General features: G+C 42.5%; 2 protein-coding genes and 1 pseudogene across 5 annotated transcripts in view; 2 read left to right on the top strand and 1 right to left on the bottom strand.

Moving 5' to 3' along the window:
* Positions 1-6,151, top strand: part of LRRC37A3 (leucine rich repeat containing 37 member A3) — a 118,809-nt gene extending 112,658 nt beyond the window's left edge. For 3 of the 4 annotated variants that reach the window (XR_010021859.1, XR_010021861.1, XR_010021858.1), the window contains exons 9-10: positions 4,510-4,598; positions 5,112-6,151. The gene's annotated coding sequence lies outside the window, so the exon portion shown is untranslated. The remainder of the gene's footprint in view (positions 1-4,509; positions 4,599-5,111) is intronic. The other variant, XR_010021860.1, reaches the window with a different exon arrangement.
* Positions 1-21,330, bottom strand: part of LOC134364652 (beta-2-glycoprotein 1) — an 89,599-nt gene that overhangs the window by 24,494 nt on the left and 43,775 nt on the right. The window lies entirely within an intron of this gene.
* Positions 7,655-14,515, top strand: LOC134364654 (cytochrome b-c1 complex subunit 6, mitochondrial-like; annotated as a pseudogene).

Genomic DNA, 21,330 nt, shown 5'->3' with positions numbered 1-21,330 from the left:
TGATCTGTCTAATATTGACAGTGAGGTGTTCAGGTCCCCTGCTATTATGGTATTAGTGTCTATTTCCTTCTTTAGGTCTAATAGAGTTTGTTTTATAAATCTGGCTGCTCCAACATTGGGTGCGTACATATTTATGATTGTTATGTCTTCTTGATGGATCAGTCCTTTTATCATTAAGTAGTGTCCCTCATTGTCTCTTTTTATGGTTTTTAGTTTAAAGTCTATTTTGTCAGATATAAGAATAGCTACTCCAGCTCGTTTTTCTTTTCTGTTTGCATGGTAAATCTTTTTCCATCCTTTCACTCTTAGTCTATGTGAATCTTTATGGGTGAGGTGGGTCTCTTGTAGGCAGCATATAGTTGGGTCCTGCTTTTTGATCCAGTCAGCCAGTCTGTGTCTTTTGATTGGGGAATTTAAGCCTTTTACATTAAGAGTTGTTATTGAAAGGTGTTGATTTATTCCTAGCATTTTATTGGTTGTTTGGTTGTCTTAGGTGTCTTTTGTTCCTTGCTTTCTGATTTACTTTTTGGTTTCTGTGTTTGTTGGTTCCTTAGGTTGTAGATAGCCTTTTTGTTTGCTTGTTTTCTCTTCATGAATGCCATTTTTATTATACTAGTGGGTTTTGATTTTTCTTGGGGTTTTTTGGCAGTGGTAGTTATTTTTCAGGTTCTAAACCCAGTACTCCCTTGAGGATTTCTTGTAAGGGTGGTCGTGTGGTAGTGAACTCCCGCAGTTTTTGTTTGTCTGAGAAATATACTATTTGCCCTTCATTTCGGAAGGATAGCCTTGCAGGGTAGAGTATTCTTGGCTGGCAATTTTTGTCTTTTAGTATTTTGAATATCTCAACCCATTCCTTTCTAGCTTTTAGGGTTTGTGATGAAAAGTCTGATGTTAGCCTGATTGGGGCTCCCTTATAGGTGATTTGACGCTTCTCTCTTGCAGCTTTTAAGATTCTCTCTTTATCTCTGGGTTTTGCCAATTTGACTATAACATGTCTTGGAGAAGGCCTTTTTGGGTTGAATACGTTTGGAGATCATTGAGCTTCCTGGATCTGAAGATGTGTGGTTTTTCCTATACCTGGGAAGTTTTCTGCCACTATTTTGTTGAATATGTTTTCAATGCAATCTCCGTTTTCCTCCCCTTCTGGAATACACATGACTCAAATATTTGAGCACTTAAGGTTGTCTGAGATCTCTCTCAGATTTTCTTCAATGTCTTTGATTCTTTTTTCTTTCTTTTTGTCTGCTTGTGTTATTTCAAACAGCCCATCTTCAAGTTCAGAGGTTCTCTCTTCAACTTCGACAAGCCTGCTGGTTAAACTCTCCGTTGTGTTTTTTATTTTGCTGAACAACTTCCTCAGTTCAGCAAGTTCTTCTACATTTTTTTTCAGGACATTGATTTCCTTGTACATTTCCTCTTTCAGATCCTGTATACTTTTCCTCATTTCATCATGATGTCTAGCTGAGTTTTCTTGTATCTCATTCAGTTTCCTTAGAATTGTCACTCGAAATTCCTTGTCAGTCATTTCAAGGGTTCTTGTTCTATAGGATCTAGAGTTTGAGATTTATTAACTTTTGGTGGTATACTTTCTTGATTTTTTGTATTTCTGGTATCTTTTTTTTGATGTTTATTCATTGTGGCAGGGGTTTTCACAGTCCACCGGTTTGAGACTAATGACTAACTAGGATGTTGCTGTGGTTGCCAATTTCGTATGGCTCCCTCCGTGACTGCTCAGTTGGCCTCTAGTGCCTTGTGTGTGTGGTTGCCTCGGGTCTTGGGCTTCTCCGGGGAGCCACCTTTCTGGTCAGCTTGGACTCTGCTGGGCTGGTGGATCATGTACCACAGGGTGTGTGATCTCTGTTGAGCTTTCACTTCCTGTGCAGGACTTCTCCCTGTTCCATGTGCTCTGGCCCAGGCTGTTGGATCATGCAGTGGCGACCCCACAGGGTGTGTGGTTTCTGTTGAGTCTCCGCCTCCCTGGCCGCACGTCTCCCCACTCTGTGCGCACTGTGCTGGGCTGGGGCGTGTCTTCTGCAACCCTCGTCTATCAGCTGGGCCTTCAAGACCCTGCTCGGCACCGCCTCGCCCAGGAAGTCTACCAGGTTTCTGCTAGGCACAGACGACCGGTCACTCTGGGTGCCTTTGTAGCACTGTGTAGATCTTTCTCGGGACTTGTTCACCTTTGTATCCCCCCAGCATAGACCGAATCTAGCGCCCACCTGCAGCCAGCTCTCCGGCAGGTTCAAGCGGACCTGGGAACTCTCCTACCACACTATTCCCAACCAGAGATTGGTTAGGCTTTTTTCCGAACTGGTGGCCACAGAGATGGTATCTGCCTCCCAGTAACAGGAAGTTTACCGGGGCCGGAGTCCAGGGTGTGGTGGAGTGACAGTCAGCCCTCCCATACTTCCTTGCCCTCCTGACACTGGCCTGGGATGCCTCCTGCCACCAGCCCCACCAGAGAACCGTGGAGGGAGTGAGAGGGGAGGCCGGCCCGCAGGCTCCGGAAAGCCCCACGCCGGGCCAAGCAAGTGGGAAGGCTCAGTGACGGCTGAGCCAGTCGGAGCTGCCAGCACCTGGGAAAATGGAGGCAGCCCTGGGGCAGTGGGTGAACCGGTGATGCAGGCGGGAGCCAGGTGGGCATCAGCCCCCCGAACAGGGCTGGGCCAGGGGTCACTCACAGGGCTGTGCCAGGTCGGGCACTCACTCTCTGCCTCTGGTTTGCCGCCTTCCCCGTTCTCGGCCGCTGCCGCCTTGGGCTGTTCAGTTGCGGCGTGGCTCGGGTGCTCCCAGGAATCTTCTGAAACCTTGCATCCTGAATAGGGCAGCTGGCTGCCTTCAGCGCGGCCCCGGCCTCCGGGATCGTGTCTGCATCCACAGCAGCCCTGGCGCCATGTTCCCTGTTTCGAGACTCGCTTTTGCAGCTAAGAAACAGTTCTTTTCCTGCTCCACACTTCAAAGCTGTTGCCTGTAAGTGAGGCAGCCTCTCCTGCCGAGGGCAAAGTGGCGGTCACCCCCACGACCGGCCAGCGGCAGCGGTCCTCCCTTAAGAGATGGCAAGAGGAAGGTCCACAAGTTTCCTGGCTGCCTGAGGCCCAGTGGCTGCCTTTTCCACCTCAGCTACTCCGCGCCAACCGCCGCAGCCACTGCCATCTTGAGCTTCTCTCTTTGCTGATTATTTAAATATTATTAATAGATAAGACAGCAAGCCTATTTCCTCATTTGGGGGAAAAAATAAGATATGCTTGTATGAAAATCCACAAACATAAAAGTGGGTATATGGGTGGCATGTGTTAAATGAGCATCCGGTGATACTTCTTACCCAGGCTCAGTCCCGGTGGGCAGCACAGTCATAGGTCTCTCCCACTCCGGGGACTCATCTTTGTATAGAAAATAGCACAGATGCTTCCCCAAGATGCAGTAGGGTCATGACATCACCCAACTCATACCCATTGATCACTGGAAATCCCAGCCAGTGCCTCCAGAGCCAGCCTCTGAGCTGGCTGGATCTTCTCGGCCCTCTGTCCAGTTCCCATGTGTGGGTCTGGTATCAGCCCCCGAACCTCTCCCTTTTCCTGCTTCACATGAAGTCCTGAGTTAGGACAAGTTCAAGACAAAGGCGCCATGGCACTTTGGAATACAAAGAAGAGAACACTGAAACCTTACACACAGGTGTCATCGACTATTTAGAAAAACATATTGTCAGAAATCCAAAGAAAAGATCAATATGATCTCATCACTAGAGGTTCTAAGAGGGAACGAGGCTTAACAGAAGAGGGCCTGAGAGTAAAAGGCTGAGATATGTTCACTAATGGCCTGATGTTGGAGAAAATGAGGAAGCAGCCAGAGAAACGAACACGACTTCCCAAGAAGTTCTCTGATGAGCTCAGATTAAAAAAAAAAAAAAAAAGACCATGTTAAACAAAAAAGGACGGAGGAAGGGAATATTACATGGAATGAACTTGAAGTGCAGTATAAACCAAATCCACAAAATATCAAGAACTCAGCTGACCAAACTGAGTCCAGGATCACTAAAGATTTCAAAAGGTGCAAAGATGACTAAGTGGAGTCAGAATGGAAGGAGGAAGGAAGTAGGAGAGGCTGGACTTCATGAGAAGATGGTTCATATGCATGGGCTTGATACTGTTCTCATTGTGAGAGCAACACAGCATCATTTAAATCAATCTAGAAAGCTAACATAGGAAACAAATAGAAAGCCTTTCATATTGCCACCTAGAGTTATTTCTTTTCAGCATTTATATACATCAAAATTAAAACCGGGATTACATTCATTACACAATTTTGTATTTTATTTTCATATCATAACCACATTCGCAGATCCTTATTTGTGTTTTCAAAGCTTGCTTTTCACATAATCTTCCATTAAGTAGATGCTGTATACATTAACCATTTCTCCACTTCGCGATACTAGGTGCTGTCTTTCACCATTGTGAATAGTGATACAGTTGAGAACCTCTTACAAAATTTTTGAATAACTTATTTCCTTAGGATGGAGTCCTAGATGTGGAATTACTTGGACAAAGGATAAAATGTGTTTAAGGATTGTGATACATATTGCTTAGTTGCCTTCCAGAAAGGTGAGCCCAATTTATGTTCATACTTCCAATGTATGAAGGTTCTAAACATAGTATAGGGTTAACAGCTGACAGAGAGCTCAGTTATTTAACTTTTAGTTTTCTTCTGGTTTACCTGGCAAAGAAAATTACACTCACACTGAAAAAGTAAATGGACATCATGAAGTTGGAATCTAAGCCCAGCTAGAAAATAACATAAGCAACTAGCTGTCCAAAATAAATTTGGGGGCTATAAACCCAGTAAAATATATCCCAAATTGCAAGAACTTATTATTCTGATCCTATGAGCATCACTGTCAGTAATCTTTATAGTATAGGTTGGTAAGGAAGACAATCTGATAACACAAAAATTTTGTTTTAAAAAATATATGCAACATTGTGATACTGTTAGTATATGTAGAAAAGAATGCTAGAAGTTAATGCACCAAAACATGAGGAGTACTTGAGTTAGAAGGAATTGTTTTTTTCTTTTCTCTATTTCTAAATTTTATGTAACATGTTTGTATTGTTTTACAGTGGGAGAAAAGAGGAATTTTTTAAGTGATGAACAGGAGAGATGCCTGAAGACACAGGAGGAAAAGCAACAGATTCTGACAACCCAGCATCACTGAGTTTGACATAAATCCACGGCCTGGTAAATGAATTGTTAAACAGATGGTTTGTGAGCATCTGGATGAACGGAAATGATCACTAACAAACAACATGGGCTCTCTTCAAACATGTTGAAGATTACGACAAATTAAGCCCAATTCCATTTTTTGACATAGATTAGTTGATAAGGGGAAATACATTATCTATAAAGTATGTCTCCTTTTAACAAAGCATTTGATGATTAATCTACTGGTATTCTTGGGAGTAAGATACTGAACTGTGGATGAGTATAAAGAACTGCTGGTTGACTTGGCAGCTGCTTGTACAAACTGTGTGTGAAAGGTTCTCCTCAATAACTAGAATATGAAACCCTCAAACCCCACGGAATTTCATTAGCTCTAATAGGTATAGACTATATGAAAGTAAAAGTAGGGCTTGGAGAATAATTCACTATTTTATTTAAGAGAGCAGAAGCATAAATGTCTCCCATGAATATGATCTATTGCTATTTGTTTTAAATATAAATCTTTAAATTTAAAGTGAGCCTGGACACCTAACAATGTTGATTTATACTGGCCCTTCAGGAAGATCATAGATCTTAAGAAACATTCTGAAAATATCTAGATATGTGAACAAGCACGAATACATCAAGGACCTTTACAGCTGACTGTCCTTGTCACCTAGATCAAAATAAATCCAAGTTTCTGTTTAAGCTGTCAAGAACATCCATGATTTTCCCCTTGTTTCCACATGTTCTCTCATTAATTTTTTGCAACATAGTATGCTACCTCCACCTATTTGCCCTGTTCCAAAATCATTGCATATATCTGCCAATATGCCAGAGCTGAGAACCCTCACACTATGTACATAAGAATGAAGGTCTTTCAAAATGTTCATGGAAAGATTTGTATTATCCTTTAATTCTATTTTTCCATGAACTTTTTCAAGTATCCTCATATTCTCCTCTATCCACTCACTCTATTATTTTAAAGTTGGTGATTTTGAAAACTTTCAAGAATAAAACTATAGAATTCTGTCTCCAGTCATATTCTACTCAATATTTTCAACAAATTGAATAAAGAAGAAAGCTCTACGAATTTTCAGATGCTGCACAACTGAGAAAATGCAGACAGAGTTGATCTCAAAAAGCTAAACACATCAGCCAGAACCCTCAGGATAAATTTCACAAGATCAATGTAAATCTCAGCCTGTAGGTTGTTTAAGTAGAGACAGAAGCAGTTCCAGCATGAAGAAATGCCAGATGTTTTCCTAGAGCACAAGTTTGTTTGACCCGCTAGTGAATGGCTGAAATGTAATTGCATTAGGCTGTGTTCAAAGCCTGTCTTGGACTCCAATCTTGAACACAATTGCTTCTTTGTACTGCCCTGGTCAGACCAAAGTGTGACAGTTCTTGAGGAGCACATTGAAAAACCAGACCTCTCTGAAAGACAATGAAGAGCCTAAAGGTCATGTAATAGGATAATAATTCAAAGAATCATGGATGTCTACCCTAGGGCAGAGGAGACCAAGAAAGCTGTCCCCAGATATTTCAAGAACCATTACGTGGAAGAAAATTTAAACTTATTTTGAGTTGTTGGCTGAGCACAGACCTTGGATTAATGGGTACCAGTTATAGGAAAGAAGGGTTCAATATATGAAAGAATTGTTTAATAATTAAAGTCTTTCAGCAATGAAATGAGTTTCTTCAAGGAGTGGTGAGCAGCCTGTCAATGATAACAAGTTCTAGGCCCTTGAAGTTGAGCTGAGTGATCACACCAAAGAATAGATCAGGCCACTCTCCGGCTGAGACACTCCATGGCTCCCCACTAAAATCAGAACAAAGTGCAAACTCTTCACGCGGTCTGCAGGGCCCTGTATGATCTGGCCCCTGCCAACCTGTACCTGCAGCTCCTGCCTTTTACCCACTTTTCATCCATTTGTTCATTTATTCTATGACTATTCTTTGAGGCTGACTATGTGCCAGCACAGCTGTGAACAAAGAAGACAAAACCTCTGCCCCGAAGTTGCTGACATTGTAGTGGGAGAAGAAAGACAAATAAATAAATAATAAACAAATAGATGAAGAATCAAGGGGTAAGAGCTATGAAGAAAGATAAGCAGGATAAAAGGAGTGGCAAGTGACAGAAGGAGGTGCTATTGTATCTTTTTGGGGGTGGGGCAGCTGGTCACTTAGGGGATCTGAACTCTTGGACCTTGGTGTTATAACACTGTGCTCTAACCAGCTGAGCCAACCAGCCAGCCTATTATTTTATTTTATTTTTTGCAGTTGGCCAGTAGGGCTATTGTAAGTAGGGGAATCAGGGCATGCCTCTCTGTGGAGGTGACGTTAGAGCGGAGGGGAGGAAGAGAAGGAGTGAGCCCTGTCTGGAGGGTGGTGGGCATGTCCAAGGAAGGGGCCAGGGAGGCTGGAGGGGAGCGAGCAAGAAGCACCCAGGTGACGGCAGCAGATCAGGTGGGGCCTGCTGGCCATGGTCAGGACTCGAATATTACTGAGTGATATGGGAAGCCACCAAAATGTTTAGCAAATAGAAGTGACATTATCTGAATGATGTTTGAAAGGGACCACTCTGGAGGCTGTGTGGGGAATATTTTGTACATGGGTATAATCAGGGAGACTAGGCTGGGTTTTCTTGAGGCAGTTGCTGAGACAGAGTTTGGGGTGCAAGAGGTTTATTAGGGACCAATGCTTGTGAAGGGAAGAGGGAAGAAACAAGATTGGGTGGAGGAGGAAGCTGAGCTGAAACGCAGACCCAGCAAGCCTGGAGAACCCAGTGGGGAGCTCTGGAGCAAGTATTACCCATCAGAGTCCTGAAATGGCTGAGCCTAAATGATCCTTACTTGCTCAGGCATGGGGACAAAGGTTGCCCTGGGAAGGGCATGACTTCAGGCAAAGCATCTCTCTGCAACTGAGGCAGACACTAAAGGGGTTGACAGCAGTACATTGTGTGCTGACAACACTCCCCACTGGTGGGCCAGAAGTCTGGGTGGTACATCTCCATGGCTATTGCAGAGGTGGATGCAGAGACTGCTGGAACTTCTCCCTCATTCATTTTAGTCTAAGAACTTCACCAAGTTTTATCAGAGCTCATGGCTGCCCAGCTAAATGTTAAATTTTCCAGACTCCCTTGCAGCTAGGTGTGGCCATGTGACTATGTTCTGACCAATGGGATGTGAGTGGAAGTGATATGCTCAACTTCAAGGTTGCCTCCCTAAAGGGGAAGCTGCCCCACCTCCACAGTCTCACTCTTTCCCCCTCACTGTTGGCTAAAGTCCAGAGGATGGTAAGGAGCCTGCTTCAACCATGAAAAAAAGGACAATACCTAAGGAATTCTCGGGTCACAAGATAGAAAGTATCTGGCTCTCTGGATGACTTCACCACATAACACCTTCTATCTCTGGGATACTGGGTAAGAGAGAATAAATAGCTATTATGTTTGAACTGCTGTATTTTTAGTTCAGCATATTAGCTAGGATGGTATTTTTTGTTACAGCATCTTAGCCAACAACCTAACTACCACAGAGGCAATTGCTATAGTCCTTGTTTGCACCAAGATGATAGCAAGGAAGTGATGAACAGGGATCAAATTTGGTTTCATTTGAAAAAAAAGTCATTGTGAATGGTGAGTGAGGTCGTGTGAGATTCCAGAAAAAAGCAAAGTCAAGAATAACCAAAATTTCAGGCTTCAGCGATTAGAAAAATAAAGATTCCATTTGTTGAGATGCAGAGATCTGGAAAGAGTTGATTTTATGACTGATACATGGAACCAAAAGTTCAGTTTTTTATCTGCTAGATTTGAGATACCTATTAGAGCCAAGGTGGATATAAAATTTTGGACTTGAAGAGAAACATATATGCTGGAAAGAAGAATCTGGGAGTATATAGATAGTATTTAAAACCAGTCTTGTTTTTTTTCTTGAAGCATAGCACTTGTTCTCTCTGTTTGGAAAGCTATTTCCTTGGGCATTTTCAATACTCTCCCCTCTCAACACTCAGGGTTCAGAGATGCCTTCCACCAACCTGGGTAAAACACCACCCTGTCCCCCACTCATTCTGCACCATGCTGCCTGCTTTATCTCCTTCATCATACTTCCCAACACCTAAAATTATCTTTACTAATTTGCTATGTGTTTATCGTCTGCCTTCCCATCTAGAGCACAGGTCCCTTAAGGGATGACTCTGTCTTTACCTGTTGCATCCCCAGCACATAGAACAGCACCTGACACACAGTTTCTGCTCCATAAATATCTGTTGACTGACAGATGATTGAAGCAAGAGTCAAGTAATGTGGTTGCTCAAAGCCATTTTCCTGGCAACACCCACCAACTGAAGATTTGCTTCCACTAACAAACCTCTCTTTGGTATATGCAAATGCTTCCTGGAAAAGTTAAGCCTCATTCATATTGTAATATGAATGAATTAATTTAATTTAATTATTTATGTTGTAGTAGAGTAGCATTCAAGAAATAAACATTTTAGTTGAAATGGGAGGGATATCTTGAAGAGAAGTCAGCTAGATGACAGCCCGGATGACAGCTAGAACAGAGTATGAAATGAGAGCCAGTGTGACTGGCTCAAAGAGAGAAAGGGCATAAATAGGAAAGATGCAGAAGAGAAGGTGACTGATGGGGCTCAAAATACGACCACCCCGAAATATGACTGTAGGAGACCAGAATATGCCACCCTGACATATGCCTCTTTAGCATACACATTATTTTGAGCTGCTTATTTTGAGACACTGAAGTAGCTCTGAAAAAGTTGCCCTTCAGTATGGAAATTTACATCTACTAAGGAAATCTCCATCTGTAGGGATCTCTCCCTCTGCCCACCAGGGACAGAGGAACAACTAAATGACTAGAGACTCTTAAACAAAGGAGAAGGCATTGACTTTAATCTGCATAACAAACCTGTCCCTTGTTTTACAGTGCTCTTTCTGGACATCTTAACTGGCCTTTTCCCACACCCTTCTTTCTTTGTTCCAGAAAAAGGATGATATTTAAGTCAAAATTTAAACTCTTTCTTTGAAAGCTACTCTAGAGATTCACTCATTTCTCCTTTTCTCCCATGTGTTCATCCTGTATACATGTTAATAGACTTCTGTTAGTTTGTCTACTGTTAATCTGTCTAGAGAGTCCCAATTAAGAACTGTGAAGGGTAGAGAGAAAATTACTTTTCCTCTCCCACATGACCAGGGCTAATTTTGTTGTCATCATATCTCTTGAGGCCCTAGCAGCAGCTATGTGCTAAGCCTGAGTTAGAAGATCAACAATGCCACTGAACAGTGTTTCTTAAACTATTTCACACCAATTCAGTTTATTGTTTAATGCTTCCCATCAGCTAGTAGTGAGATAGAGCTTCAAGCTAAAATGGGGGAAGAAATAACTAAACCTCTTAACCCTTCCTTTCTTCCACACATAGATGTTACTCCTTGAGATATATTTATCAAACTTCATCATTTTTTGGTAAACATAAAACTCTCATGCCCTCATTTCATGTTATTTGAACAAAATACCATAACTAAAACTAAATCAGAGCAATGGTCATAGAAGAAAAAAAATATTTCATATTGAAATATACATGTAAGAAAATAATCTAAGTGATTCATTTTCAGAAATGACTTATCTGAGAGTGTTTTAACTGATTCAGGCCCAGCCCGAAAGTTGTCTGACTGGTCCAGCCCATTCCCAGAGAGCTGGGTCACTGAACAGATAGAGCTCTCCTTGAGATGGTAATTAGTTACTAGCCCCTATTATTTTCTCTGAACAGATAGAGCTGTCCTTGAGATAGTAATTAGTCACTAGCCCCATTGCTTTCTTCATTCCCTGGTGTTTCTCCTTCACAGGGCTTTAGGGACCTTTTTCATGGGCTTGTCCTGAGCCGTCAGACAAAGAAATTTTTACAAGGGGGTAATAAATTAGGGTAATAAATCTTAGGTGTCATCTGGGAAGATTGTGCATTCTGTTGTACTCTCAGCCAATGAGGAACTGGGCGGGGGGAGGAGGGGACTTGCACACTAGGGAATAAATTGCTTGCTACAGCCCTTTTCTGTGTGCCTGTCCCATTGACAGACACCCGGACTTGCAAGGCTGTTATTAAAGTCTTGCTTTGCTGTACCTCGTGTCTCTGTGTCCATCCTTTGGCATTGGACAGATGAGGGCATTTCTCACAATACGTATTTTAAATTTTGGACATATGATATCAGTGAGAGCTTTGCACTGGCCTGCTTGCTGCAAAGCCTTTCTTTCCTTCCAATGTGAAAACCAGGCAGAGGAGGAGGTAAATTACCTTCAATGGAAGCCATCTTTGGTGGCTTTCTTTTCAAATGACCCCTGCTTGACTTCCATTGTACTGGAGACCTTCAAGAACACAAATTTCTCAGACCTGATCAACTGTCTTTGAGAACACAACTGTGGAAGAACCTCAAAGCTCTCCAAAGCCTTAATCTGGGTTAGTAGTCACTGTTCATTCAACCCAGCCTCTCTGGTTTAGTCCTCTGTCTCTCCAGACTACTCCCATTCTCTCTCCTAGTTGGAAGTGGATGGAAAGTGGGGAGGGGGGGAAGGAAAAGGGAATTTGTATGCGTGTTGTCTCTCTTCTCCAGTGTACATGTGAATTTTCATAGAGTAGCAAGCTCTATTTGTGGAATTTCCAAACATAAGTTCAGATATTCATGTTAATGCTAAAGGACTGTTGTGCAAGTGTGACAACCTAGAACTACAGCAGAACACTGGTGTTTAGAAATTATTTGAATACGTAATACATACATGTTAAAAATTATTCCTACAGTTCAAAATGTAAATAATGGGAGGTAAGTTACCTTTTCATTGCTGACCGCCTGGTTCTTGTCCTGAAAGTCAATTCCTGTTACCGCCTTTTTTGAGATCCTTCTAGAGATATTCTGTGCATATATGAACACTTTAATACCAATGTCAGCATATTATACACACTGTTCTAGTTAATGCTTATTTCACTTAACTATGTCTTGGTGATCATCTCCTATCTGTAGAAATGGATTTGCTTTACTTTTCAAACAACTGCATGGTATATCTAATATATGAATATATCACAATTTATTTAACTAGTACCCTGTCAATGGACATTTAGCTTGGTTCCAGTCTTCTCCTGTTATAAACAGTGCTGCTAGGAATATTCTTATATACATTTCTTTGTGCACTTGTATAAATATTTCCATAAGATGAATTCATAAATGTGGAATCACTAGATCAAGGGTATGTGCGTTTTTCATTTTAGTATATATTGTCAAATTGCCTTCTATTGGAATTTGGCAGAGATTCTAGAATTACCCTTCACTGAGATTGTTACAATTTCACGTCCCCTGCTAATGTATGAGACACTGGCTATTTAACTCATAATGCCTCAGTGGACATTTCCTTCAATGAACAGCAGGTGGCAGAACAGACCCTAATATGTGCGCCATAGAAACCTGAAAAGATTTGGAGTCTCATTTTGCTTACATAGATTCAGTAGATGAAATTGATGAACCAGTTGTACATTAATGAATCTCTAAGACAGAGATGTTTTAATTCATCAATAATAGCAGATGGTAGCTTGTGCTTTTTCTCTCCTTTACTTGAAAGAACACAAAAAAGATTCTCATCTTTTGCTCCATAATTCTTCCCCATTTCCCATACCTGTTTCCGTCTGAACAGAAAATGTGTGAACAGTATAGAGAACACAAGTTAGCGATAACAACTCTTGGAGTTGCATTTATGTGTGAAAAGTGACTTATTTAGTTCATGTTGTTACAACAAGGAAATGTATGAACATATGTATGTCACATAAGAATATTTCTTCAAGCAAATAGAAATGAATAATTAAAGTTGATGTATTTACTCTGATAAGGCTTCCTTTTGGCAGAACACCAGCAAACCAATTTCACAGCAGAAAAACATTATTTTTTTTCCTGGAGAGTGTGTCATTTGAACAGAATAAATCCAATTACAGTGGTCCCTGCTTTGTAACTTAGGAGTATACTTTTACGAGTTTGAATAGCTGTCCCCAACCCACAGCCCACACATGCCCAATGAAGAGAGTACATACTGACTGCTCACCTGTAAAGCTCCTCCTAGACTGGAGTGGGGAATGTTTTTTAATTAATCCATTATTTTCCCAAAAGGCAAACAGGTGGGAAGTTAATGAAATTGGTCTCCAGAGCCACCTATATAGGGTCAATACTTTTACTACTTTCTACAGTCTATTGTTGTTCTTTCTGAGCAAACGACAGATGTCTTATTTTCAAGTATCTAAGATGAGATGTACATAATTCTAGGGGAAAAATCATCTAGTTGCTGTAGTTGTTTGGAACATTAAAAGTCTTTAAGCTGAACAGGAAAGAGATGCTGCCTCAAAGAGGGAAAAACTAAGATTTATGAAGACCTATTAATTGCTAAATCTTTTCCAACTGCTGTCTCATTTAATGTTTATTACACAACTTTATGAGGCAGAAATTACTGTGCCCATGTTTCAGATGAGGAAACTATGGCTCAAAGTTAAATGACTTGCCCAAGTTAACACAACTACTGAGGGGCCAAGCAGGGAATTGAACCCAAGTCTATCTATCTCCTAGACCAGTGGTTCTCAACATGTGGTCCCCAAACCAGCATCAGCATCACCAGCACAACCTGGAAATTTCTTCGAAATACAAATTCTCAGGACCCAACCTATTCCTACTGAATCCAAAATTCTGGGAGTGGGGTCCAGCAATCTATTTTAATAAGCCCTCCAAGGGAATTTTTTTTTTTTTAGATAATTTATCATACACACATGTGGAGTACAATGTTGATTTTCAATAATTGTGTACAATGTGTGGTGGTTAGATCAGGATAGTTAGCTTATTCATCATTGCAATACGCAGTCATTCTTTGTGTCTGGTGACCAATTCCTCATCAGCCCCCCTCCCTGCCCCTCCTTCCCCTTTTCCACCTCTAGTTTTCTAAAAGTTCGGCGTATTACTGTGATTGTTGTTTCTTTCTTTCTCTCTCTCTTTCTCTCTGTCTCTCAGGATGCTGACAAGGTCCGGAGATCCCAGCGAGGAGGAAGAGCAAGAAGAGGAATTGCTGGATCCCCTAACAACAGTGAGAGCAGTGCAGGGAGCGGAGAAATGAGTAAAGGCCCGGGAGCGGCTAGAGCTCTGCGATCAGCGTGTGTCCTCCCGATCACAGACAGAGGAGGGTTGCACAGAAGAGCTCTTTGACTTCTTGCATGCAAAGGACCACTGTGTGGCCCACAAACTCTTTAACAGCTTGAAATAAATGTGCAGACTCATTCACCCCAGCCTTCATCACCTGGACATCAGGATATTTCCTTATGGTTTTTAACATGCCATTTGTTTCTAATTTGTGTAACTTATAAATTCATGTGAATCTCATGGATTTTGGGATTAGGTAAGTAGCTTCTACATAATTAGCAGTGATTCCATCTTAACAAAGTCCTGTGATCTCCAAAAATCAAAAACAAAACAAACTCCCCCAGGGGATACTGGTGCGAGTTCAAGTTTGAGAATCATTGTCCTAGATGTATTCTTCCATAACATCCTGATACCGGGGAATGATACGTGAGTGAGGGATCTAGCGTTCATAGAAGCACCATTGTGAGCCACTGTGATGGGTGTGTCGCATTTTATTTCTTTCAGTCCTCACAATAGCCGTGCAAGTTAGCTATTTTTTTTTTTATTTTACATTGAAGAAACTGATGCTGAGGATAAGGTAATGTGATTTGTTGAAGTTCCCAACACCAATAAGAGGCAATTTATACTTGAATCTATCTGATTCCACAGCCTAGACTCCTTCCATAATCTACTCGAAAGTTCTATCCTAACAGCAATATTGATTGGCTAAACATTTGTCTATCCTGAGGGTACTCTTCACACACATAATTGTAATAAGCTTGATTGTGTAGTTTCCCAGCCTAAAGCTAGATGAACTATCTAATCTAATGCAAGGCATGCTCCTAGAAGCATATTAAAGAGAGACAAAAGTAACATGCCAGGTGGAATAGTCTGGAAGAAGATGATTAAAAAAAAAAACTATGAAAAAGTGAATAACTTTTTAAAAAATTTAACTTTATATCACTTTATAATCAAAAAAAGCAATAAAGTTTAGTTACAAAAAGTTGACGATCTGGGGCTATTTTGTATAGGGATCAACGCTTCAACAATTCTTGAATTTGTCACTGCAATAATGGACATCATAATGACGATTGTAAAATCCATTGAATATACAATGAGTTTTCCATATAACAGTATGTGGAACGCATTTCAGAAAGATTTGCACAAGAAATGGCTAAAGTGAGAAATGTGTTGGCTCTTGAGGCACAAGCTACAGGTCACCTGTACGATTCTTCCATCCAGAATATTGTGTTCATCAGGGCTGCTGTTTCCTTAAACCAAGCTGACCTTGAACTCCTCAACCTTCCAGCTATGGTTTGAATTTTTATGTCCCTCCAAAATTCATATTGAAACTTAATCCCCAGTGCAACAGTATTAAGAGGTGGGGGCTTTATGAGGTGATTAGGCCATGAGAGCTCTGCCCTCATGTGCAGTGTTAGAGGCCTGATGAAAGGGCTTGCGGGAGCAAGTTTGGCCCTTTTTTCACTTCCACCATGTGGGGACACATCCTTTATACAAAATAGCCCTAGACTGTTTATAGGTAAACTTTATTGCTTTTTTTTTTTAAGTTATTCACCTTTAATAGTTTAATATTATTCTCACATGGCAGAAGGGACAACAAGGCTCCATCCTGGAAGCAGAGACCAGGCCCTCACCAGACACTGAATTGGCTGGTGCCTTGATCTTGGACTTCCCAGACTCCAGAACAGTGAGAAATAAATTTCTGTTGTTTATAAATTACCCAGTCTAAGGTATTTGTAGTGGCCAAGGAAAGGCTTCCTTTTACCCCCTGAAGGCTTGCTGAAAATCAACTGACAAAACTCAAATTAATTAGGGAGAAAAGGCATGACGAATTTTACTTTAATGTGCATTGCACAGGGAAATCGCAGGATGATTGCCCAATAACCCGGTGGGGATACAGATGCTTACATATCCCTCTTAATAAGGGAGGGGAATATAGGGGTTGTAGGAGTGAATGATTTTTAGGGGTATTCAATGGGCTTGGAGAACATACAATGGCCTGGGACAGTCTGTTGGTCCCGCAGGGCAGACAATGACTGGTAGATGATTCTCTTCAAAATACTGAATGGACGGCTGGCTGGTGAGCTCACTTAGCTAGACTGCAGTGCTGATAATACCAAGGTCAAGGGTTCGGATCCCCTTACTGGCCAGCCACCAAAAAAGAAAAGGTAAGAAATACTGAATCAGACCAAAATAGAAGACAATGGTTTGTGACAAAAGTCTGCCCAGGTATGTTGACAGATTTCAGTCCTTCTTCCTGCAATATGAGTTAAATTAATGAAAACTCAGGAACGGGACAAGAAATAATTATTTTCTTCTTTGGCAGGTCCAGACTTTAGACAGATAAGGGAACAGGAGGGGGCTGGGGGAGGTCGGAGAAACCTTGAGGCTGCTTGTTTATTCCAGCATGTCAAAGCGCCATCTTTTGGGGTAAAGGCCCCGATCTATTTTTGTTATAGCTACAGGAACAGACTAAGACACTTCCACTCCTTTTCTCCCATCTTGTTTCATGCAGCCCTGGGGCTCACCCTCCTGAACTCCAAGGTGGAAAACAGGGAGACTGAGGTCCTGACCCAGGTCCACTTATGGAAAAGGTCTGAAGCTGAGGTTGAAGTTATTCAGGCTCCAGAAATAACACATAGGAATTCTGGAGGAGCTGGCCCATCCCTTGATCCTGATACAGTAAAAGAGGCCTGTGAGACTGCTCTAGAAGAGACTTCAAATACCTTCTAAGCCATTGTTGCTACTGTGGGATTGGTCACATACAAGAGATTTCTTTTTGCTCACCGACTTATGCCAGGCTTTGATAGTTACAAACAAAAGATGAGCTAGCTGACCGTCAGAGTCCTGAATGTCCAGGAGAAGAACTAAGAGGTGTACAGATGTTCTAGTCCATTTTGTGTTGCTGTAACAGAAACACCTGAGACTGGGTAATTTATAAAGGAAAGAGGTTTATTTGGCTTACGATTCTGGGACAGCTGCATCTGGCGTGGGCCTCAGACTGCTTCTACTCATGGTGGAAAGTGGCAGGCAGCCAGCAGATACAAGCAGATCACATGGTGAGAGGAAGCAAGAGAGAGAGAGAGGAGGTGCCAGGGTCTTTTTATACAATGAGCTCTCTTGGGAACTAATAGAGCGAGAACTCACTCAACTACCCCTCCTCCCCCAGGGAGAGCATTAATCCATTCATGAGGGATCCGCCCCCATGACTCAATCAGTTTCCAACACTGCCACATTGGAGATCAAATTTCCACATGAGTTTTGGAGGGGACAACACATCCAAACTCCATCAACAGACAATTCAGGAAAGTGGCAAAATAGACAGGCCAGTAGGCTCTGCCCCCCAGCCCATGCTGCAAGTGCCCAGCCAGCGGTGAGCCAGAGCTGCTAATAAGATAACTCAAGAGTCTAACTCAGAGCTCCTGCTGGGTCTTGCCTGGGTCGTCAATGAAGTCTCACTAGGGGAAGCAAAGAATGTTCCTTCCTGAATCGTTCATCAGGCTGGACTCATTACTGGCTTCTCTATACTGGGACTGCAGCAACAGGATAGCAATTTAGTGTTGGCTGATCTAAAGTACATCAAGGCATGGTTGCTGAACAGATACAGAGACACCAAATTCAAGGAAATACCTTAAGAGGCTCAGCAATGTGGGTTTTGGTCTCTATACCAGCACCATCCGAACAAGCTGCATAAAAAGTGCAGATCACAAAGCAGCAGCATTTTCTTGTGATCGAACATGTGGAGTGAGGGAGAAAAAAAGCAGCAGAAGAGAGAGCCCTGCCCAGAGCCCAGCTCAGCTCCTGGTCCAGAAGTTACTCTCTGCCTCTCCTCCCAGCCCTGGCTCCACTAGCAACCCCTCTTCTTCAATGTGCTTATTAATATTGGTGTACAGTACCTACTACGTGCCAGACACTGTGCTAGATGCTTTCCATATTTTGTCTTATGTAATCCCCACCATTCTATGACATAAGTACTATTACTTCTCCCTTTCTCAAATGCAAAAACCGAAGCTCTTCAGAGGTTAAGTATCGTGCCCAAGGTCACGCAGCTGTCATGAGGCAGAGCCAGGATTCAGACTTGGGCATTCTGACCACAGAATCTGCCCTCTGAACCCCCTCACCTTTGCTATTCAAAGTGTGGTCCTGGGAACAGGGATATTGGCAGTAGAGGTAGGTGTTGGCCATCACCTGGAAGCATGTTAGAAAAGCAGAATTTCCAGTCCCTCCACCATGCCCAATGCTGAAGGAGAATCTGTACTTTAAGAAGATCTGCAGGTGATTCCTGTGTTTATTAAATCTAGACAGGGACCATGTGCCCTATGCCTGATTCCCACAGCGATGCCTCTTCTCCCCTTCAACTCCCAGTCCACAGCCACACCTGGCAGCTAAGTGCTGGGAACACATGGGGACCAAGGCGTGCTGGAGGGGAGGAGACAGATGTTCGGCCGGAGGGCGAGGATGCACACGTGAGCAGTAAGGTCCGGAGGGGTGCTGAGCTGGGCCCGTCACTTCCACAAACATGGAAAGGGCTTTATGACTACCTCCCGAGCCTGGCAGTGTTTCCCGATGGTAATGGGCTTGAGTGCTCACCATCCTAATATTTCTCTTCAATGCTTGAATCATTACCAAGATGCCACTGCCTACCACAGATAATAGTCGTCAGAACCCATTTGGTGCAGACCTTGCCCGTTTAATACACAAGCTGGAACTTAAACTCTCTGGTTGAGAATGATTATCCAGCCCTAGGTGCAAAGAGATGTGGTGTTGGGGTGGGGGTTAGCTCCCATCTGGTCCAGTGGCTCCTAACCCTGGGGTACATCCCAGGCCTCTGGGGCTCCTCCAAAACACATCTCCTGAGCCCCTCCAGATTCAATAAATCAGACTCTGTGGGGGGCCAGGAATCCTTTTTTAAAAAATGCTTTCTGGTGCTGGCTGGTTAGCTCAGTTGGTTAGAGTACAATGTTATAATACCAAGGTCAAGGGTTCAGATCCCCATACCAGCCAGCTGTCAAAATAATAATGAATAAATAAAAAGAAAAACTCTTTCCAGATGATTCTGGCATAAACTCAGGAGCAGCAATTGAAAGCAGTTATTTATATTCCAACTCCTCCCTCCTCCCAACCAAAATCCTGGGGACTAGGAGGAATCCGCTTTGTTCCTGGTTGCTCAGCCTGTGTTTGGTCACCTCCCGTGACTGGTGACTCTCTCCCTAGTGAGATGGCCCATTTTATTTTGGGTCAGCTCCAATGAGGAGAAGTTTTTTCCAGGCTCTGAGGCTGCCTCTCTGAAACTTCCACTGAATATCTCATTTCTGTGCTGTGAACAAATAAAATAAGTTTAATTTCTCTTTCACCTCCCAGCCATTCTAATATTTAGAGGCAAAATGGGAAGAGGAAAGATCATGGATTTAGGATTCTGTTAGGACTGGGTTCAGATCACGGCTCTGCCTAATTCATGTTACAACACAACGAACCCTGAAGACATTATGCTAAACGAAGTAAGCCAGGCACAAAAGGACAAATACTGCATAGATCCACCTACGTGAAATACCTGGAGTAGTCAAAGTCATAGAAACAGAAAGGGAACCGTGGTTACTGTTGGAGGGATGGGGACATGGGGAGTTATTGTTTAATGGGTGCAGAGTTTCTGTTGGGATGACGAAAAGGTCCCAGAATTGGTTAGAGGTGATGGATGCGCAACATTGTAAATGTACTTACTGTAAATGTACTTACACTTAAACATCAATAAATTTTATGTTATGCGTATTTTACTACGATAAAAAATTTAAAATAAAAAAATGCAGCTCTGTCATTTACTAGCTGTATTGTTTCTCTGAATTGCAGTTTTCTCTTCTGTAAAATGGGTATAATAATATCTACCATGCATGCTGATGAGAGGGTAGCATAGCTCTGGTTAAATAACATACCATATTTGTCTTCCCATGGAAAGTTGGAGAATAGAAATGTTTGTATGTGATGAGTGATGGGAAATTTGGGAATTTATAGTAGCTGGTGGGATTATCACTGTGATCAAATCAAAATGAGCAGTCGGAGAGGGAAGAATTCACATTTAAGACATCAGAACAAAAATGAGTTTTAAGATGAAATGCTGGACTTCAACAACATTTCAGCTTTTAGCGGGCAGTTGAATTATAGACCCAGACTCCCCAGGGGCTCTGGGCTGATTCTCCTCTGTGGTCGGTCAGGAAGTGAGCAGTTTGAGAAGCTCTGGTCAAGACCATGCTTCCCAAACCTGGTTGTCCTTCAGAACTGCCTGAGAAGATTATTAAACTACAGATGCTTGTTCCTCTCCCTTGAGCCTCTTATTTAGTCAGCAACTAGTCCAGTATCTGGATGTATTTTTACATTGCTCCAAGTGAACCTGATGTACTGCCAGGTTTGGGGACCACTGCACTGGGGACTTCTAGCTGCCTCCAAGTGCCCAAGTAGTTCAAGTGCTTGTGGAGGAGTTTTGATCTGAGAACTGGAAGATGGTCCTGAGGTCCCAAGAGGGCCCCCAGGGAGCTAAGAAAGAGAAGGCAGCCCTGACTTAGGTGTGGAAGTCAGCTGAGGAATTGTGTTAGTCAGTGTTCTCCAGAGAAAGGTAATAGTAGGGTCCTGTTTTTATGCAAGATTTGTTATGAGGAATTGGCTCATGCAAATTAAGGGGGCTGAGAAGTTCACCATCTGCCGTCTGCAAGCTGGATGTAATTTAGCCCAAATCTGAAGGCCTGAGAACCAGGCGAGCTGATGGTGTAAAACCCAGTCTGACAGCAGAAGATGAGATGAGACGTCTCGGCTTAATCTGTAAGGCAGGAAAAAGGGGACAAATTTCTCCTTCTTCTGCCTTTTGTTCCATTCAGGCTCTCCATGGATGGGATGATGCCACCCACACTGGTGAGGGCAACCTACTTTACTGAGTCCACCCGATTCAAATGATAATCTCATTTGGAAACACCCTCACAGACACATCCAGA

The sequence above is a fragment of the Cynocephalus volans genome, chromosome 16 (genome assembly GCF_027409185.1).
Source record: "Cynocephalus volans isolate mCynVol1 chromosome 16, mCynVol1.pri, whole genome shotgun sequence".
Classification (NCBI taxonomy): Eukaryota; Metazoa; Chordata; class Mammalia; order Dermoptera; family Cynocephalidae; genus Cynocephalus; species Cynocephalus volans.
The sequence above is the reverse complement of the archived record's forward strand: the minus strand, read 5'-3'. Positions and strand labels throughout refer to the sequence as shown.